The sequence below is a fragment of the Petaurus breviceps genome, unplaced genomic scaffold (assembly GCF_028583685.1).
Source record: "Petaurus breviceps papuanus isolate PSGF00001 unplaced genomic scaffold, PetGlider_PUasm1.0 90444, whole genome shotgun sequence".
NCBI classification, from domain to species: Eukaryota; Metazoa; Chordata; class Mammalia; order Diprotodontia; family Petauridae; genus Petaurus; species Petaurus breviceps.
This window is the reverse complement of record NW_027187256.1, coordinates 1042672-1048200: the sequence shown is the minus strand read 5'-3', so window position 1 is coordinate 1048200 and position 5529 is coordinate 1042672. Positions and strand designations below refer to the sequence as shown.

The window sequence follows — 5529 nt, the reverse complement described above, 5'->3', positions numbered from 1 at the left end:
AATACTGTCCACTGGTGAAGGACAGTACTGTTGTTGCAGGGGTCTGGGAGCCTTTCTGTTGGTTCAGAAACCCTGAAGAAGGATTTTCTTGTTGTATGTTTACAGAAATCCTGGGAGAGGGCTTTGCTAATGTGTTCAGGGGTTCTAGGACTGTTCTACAGACAGAGGATAAATTCATGAAGGGACTGGCAATGTATCTTATGGCCTTGCTAAGCCTTGTCTCCCCAGGAACTAAGATTGCTGAGAACTTGCCTCGTGTCAAGATGAAGAAAAGACCTCCATTTGGGTATTAAGTGCTGTGTTTAAACTTGATGTAACTCTGGGGTAGATTCAATTGTGATCCAGGGGTGGGGAACTTTTGACCTTTTTGTGTTCTATGGTTGAGCAAATGAATGTATTTTACCTTATGTTTGGAAACTAATTTCCATTTGAGAAAAGGGGCTTTGTGGTGGACTTAATTAAGGTATAGCCTAGGGGTGGAGAAGTATTTAGAACGGAGACTTTGTAATTGATTGAATGATTGGAAGGTCCTGGGGTGGGGTAGTACTTGGAGATTATTTAATCACACTTAGTAAATGCTGTATTTGGAATGATGTCATGTTTCGATCTTCTCTGTTCTGGGTTTGTTACTGAATAAAATAGAGAGCACCTATGCTGGTATTTTGAACCTGGGAAGTTGCCTTCTTTTGGTATTACATTACACCATTCCATTATGACACGAAAGCATAGACCTAGGAGGGATGAATGGGACTTGTGAAGTAGTAAATTCAGGTCTTGATATAAGGAATTATTTCCTAATAATTGGAACCATCCAAAAGAATGAGTTAGAGAGCTGATTTGGGAGGTGGTGGGTTCCCTTTTCCAAGAGGTCTTTTTGAAAGCAATGGCTACATGGTAAGTTGTAAGGAATGCTACAGAAAAAAAAGTTTTATCTAGGCATAGGTTGGATGAAATGAACTGAAGTCTAATACAGGTCTAAGTTTCTGCGATCCTGAAATGAACGAGCTCAGTCACCTGCATGGATTAGTCAGCATTCTCTTATCCTTATCATCCTTTTCCCACAATTCCAATCACACTAAGAGAGTGTGAAAATGAGTCATTGAGACCAGGACTATTTTGTCAGCCTCCTAATAGAGGGGATCATCCATGGGATAGCTAAAACAATCAAGCTGGGATGCTATTGACATGTGTCTGTGATAGAAGGGTGTTCCTGATATGGAACCTAGGAAAACTGTCATTCCAAGGAGGGAAACCCTGCATGTAGTAAACACCCATCGTCCTTCCACTAGAAAGGTCAGTTCACCATTTAAAAACTCATTTTCCTCTCCTGTACAATAAAGAGATAGCACCTCAAAATTTTTTGCTATTCCTTCCTGGTCTATACAATCTATAAATGAAGTGTAGTTAATTAAGTGACTTGCCTAAAGAGAGGTAGTAAGTAGCTGGGCTGGAATTTGAATGAAGTTCTTCTGGCTCCTAGTTTAGTCTGTGTGTGAGTATGCGTAAATGAGCATGGATACGGACATGCCCAAAACATCAGCCCAATGTACCTCTTGCCTTTGGTTTATAATCTAATCCCCTTACATCTTCAATGGCCAAAAGGCAGGTGATTTCAAGCCTGTAAGAAGAAAGTGGCTTCTCCATGGGGTGTCATTTAAAGCCATTCATCAAAAATCTTCAATTGTTGTAAACACAGTGAGATATTGCCACCAGACATATGTGGGCACAGGATTCTCTGCCACACTTTTGATTACTCTCCAACTGTTCTCACCCACCTCTAACCCTGGCTTTCAACATTCCTTAACCTCCCTCTGCTTTCCCACTCTTTTAAAGTCTGTTCAAGATATTCTATTTCCAGAATCTCTAGCATAGATTTGAGCTAGAAAATGAGATATTCTCCAGGAAAGTAGTGATCCCAATGACTCTGGAGTTATTTGGTTTCATTTCCTTTATCACCTCAACAAGAGGACCCTTGATGCCAGGGCCTGAGTCTCAAGGTCGCCCTTCATTATTTTTAGCTTCTACAGGGGATCAATACTTACCAAGCCCTGCTTCTGAGATGGGCATGGGGACTTGACTAGAGGACAGAGGAGTTATAAACTGAACAAATAGATTTGCAGCCAAAAGGACAAAACCATTTATCCCTTCCCCTGGAATCTCAGGAGGGAGATCTCAAAACAAACAAGTCTCTGGGGTCCTGATTCCTGGTGGAAAAGATAAAATCACCTTTGTTAACTCTTTTCCTGCCTAGGAAACAATATGGTGTTTCACACACCTTTAGTCTCAATAATTGGCAATGCTAAGAGTGAATGAGTCCCTGAACTACATTGATTGTACCAGATGGCTGAAAAAGAAACCTCAGGGGTCCTAAAATATAAAATGTCATCGCAGGCATTGCCTAGGTCCCTTCCCAGACTGTACAGGTGCTATGTCATTGGACTTCAAAGTCTATATACTTTTATATGTAATCTATAAAGTGAGTAACAGTCTATGTTATGAAATCTGTGTCTTTATGTAGAGTAAGAATCATTCATAAATGTATGTCTTTATAGGTATTGAGTTGCTATGTATACAAATTAGTCCTCCCTCTAGTGGTCAGTAAGGATATTGCAGCCTGCTGAAATGTAGGATTGTTACAGAGACCAGTCTAAGTGGAGTGCCACCTTGTGACTAAAACATTGCACTCTAAATTTCTGAAAACCCCTGACTGAATTTTGATCTATGACTCAGTAGTTCCCAATGCTTTAGCTCTTCAAAGCTCTTGTATCAACAACAACAAAAAATGTTATGAATTCCCAAGGTAATTTATTACTAATAACATCCTTTTACACTTTTTAATTAAATGCTTACAATAACTACAATGACAAATTTTGCCCCCAAAAGCTGCACATTAAGATTTAAATTATCTAATTATAAAAATGTAATGTTACTCTATTTGTGATGATAAAACTCTATATACAAAATTATAAACTCAAAATACAAAGTCATTACAAATATTTTATGTGGTACACTCTAAGAATTAAAAGAAGTAATGCAGCAAGAAATATTTACTTCTATCTAAAAGATTTCATATTAAATTTCTTTATTTTACAAATTGTGTTGAATGTAAACAACACTTTAATGAAATAAGTTACAATTTGGAAGATGTTTACATAATAGAATAATGACATATAAATTTAACTTCTATGTTGAAAGTTTTCATTTAAAACAGATTTTGCAATATTTTGCTCGCAATCAAACAATCTTAAATCTGGTTCTTCATTGAGTTTATTTCTGTATTTTGATTTAAAACAAGATTAACACTAAAATATTTATTCACACAAAAGTGGAAAATGGTAGAATCTTGCAAATCTATATTGCTGAGATATGAAGATTCTTTTTTAAAATTTTAGCCACCTAACCAATTGATACAGTTATGATATAATACATTTACTTTTCTACTGGTTAATTACAAATACTGTATTAAATAATTGTTATTGTTTAGCTATTTCTGTCATGTCTGACTCTTCATGACCCCATCATTTGCATTTTCTTTCTCCAGTTCATTTTTACAGATGAGGAAACTGAGGTAAAACAGGGTTAAGTAACTTGCCACACAGCTTATGTGCCTAAGATTGGATTTGAAATGATAAATGGATTTAAATTCAATTTACTTAATTTTTAACAGTGTTTATATAGGAACTAATCTATGTAAATAAAAAAAATAAATTCTTCATGTGTGACTTTTATCACTGACTCACCAGCCAGATTCTCACAGAGATTCTACTGATTGACTGACTAGGTCACTATGCAGTTTATTTGAAAATTGATGAAACTGAAAAATAGTAATATAAGTGGATTATAAATTTAAATTTAAATAATAAATTTAAAAAAAGCTTTTAGAAGTTTAACACTGAAATAAGAGGCAATATAAGATGTATTCCTGCAAAATGTCTGTGATGGTCCATTGTGGTTTCAAGATACCTTGTAATGCACATACTCAGTGATCATATTTCTCAGTCTGATGTTTGTGTTATTACTATTGTTCAGCTGTTTCAATCACGTCCAATTTTTCATTTCTGAGGCTAGATTTAAGCTCAGAAAGATAAATCATCCTGACTTAAGGTCCTGTACTCTATCCATGGTGGCCCCTAGTTGCCCTACAGTGACACAAATGTTCATAATGTCTTGATCACATTATTATTCAAGTGATTATGAGAGGGAATGAAGGAATTACCCTGGTACAGCATACAAAATACAAATGAGGGGATGTAGATGTGTCTGTCCATCCATCAGGAATAAGTTTGTGCTCAAATGTAGAACCCTTGTGTCAGTTTGGAAACAATTTCGTGACATGTTGAGAAACTTCAAGAACATGTGCTCTGTCAGAAGCAGTTAGACTTTGATGTAACAATCCAATAAATGCTAAAATAATTGTGTACCACATAATTATGGTTTTGAATCACCACCAAAATAAACCTGTAATGCTTCAAACATAGTTATAAAAAAATTTATATGTGCATCATAATTGGTCAGTTATTTACTGCTTAAGAAGGCATCAAAGAATTGTTGGTGTAAATCTCTTGGACTACCTTCAAGAACTCCCACAGGGTTTGTAAACCACTTTATGGAAACCATTGATTAGTACAACCACTTTGGAAAACAATTCGGATTTTTATTAATAAAGTAACTAAAATGTCAATGACCTTTGACCTTGAGATTCCATTACTTGAATTAAACTTCAAAAAGATCACTGATGAAAGAATATCCCCACATACAACAAAATATTTGTAACAACACTTTTTTTGGGCCAGCAAAGATTTGGAAACAAAGTAGACATCCGTTGATTGGGAAATGGCCAAACACATTATGGTCCCTGAATGTAATGGAATATTGCTGTACTATGAGAAACAATAAAAATGATGAACACAGAGAATCATGGAAAGATTGACATTATTTCATGCAGAGTGAAGTAAGCAGAATCAAGGAAATTATATATATATATATGTTTGTGTGTATGTATGTATGCATATATAAATACTGTAATAATGCATATGAGAAGAAAAAAACACAATAAAAATCAAAATTGAGATTTGCAAAATTACGAAGAACAAGCATAGCCCTAAAGAAGAAAAGAACCTCACCTCACTCCTTTGTCAAGATGAGAAGTCCACAAGTGTAGTGCATTACAAAGATTTTAAGAATCTATTGATGCATTGATTGACTTTACTGATTTTTTTCTCTTCTTCCCATTTCCTTTCCCCTCTTTTTCTTTAAAAATCATTTGTTATAAGAAATTGTTCTCTGGGAGGGGGAAGGAGGAGGGATTTTGGAAGAAATTCTAGTGAAATAAAAATAAAAGATATAAACAAAAAATTACTTTTACAAAGTAGACCAGTTAAAAATCTCTTGACTTAATAATTTCATCTCTCAAAGGGTCACAGCACCAATAATCAAATTCTGTACTGAATCAGATTCTCATCAACCAGAAAAAGTTGGTTTTGGGGTGGAAATGATGAGAAACTTTGGAAGAAGTGACCAGAGTTTTTT

At 35.3% G+C, this 5529-nt stretch overlaps 1 long non-coding RNA gene across 1 annotated transcript in view; it reads left to right on the top strand.

Moving 5' to 3' along the window:
• Positions 1-657, top strand: part of LOC138177715 (uncharacterized) — a 1162-nt gene extending 505 nt beyond the window's left edge. The window contains exon 2 of the long non-coding RNA XR_011172551.1: positions 162-657. This is a non-coding gene — a long non-coding RNA (uncharacterized lncRNA). The remainder of the gene's footprint in view (positions 1-161) is intronic.
• Positions 658-5529: the final 4872 nt, after the last annotated feature.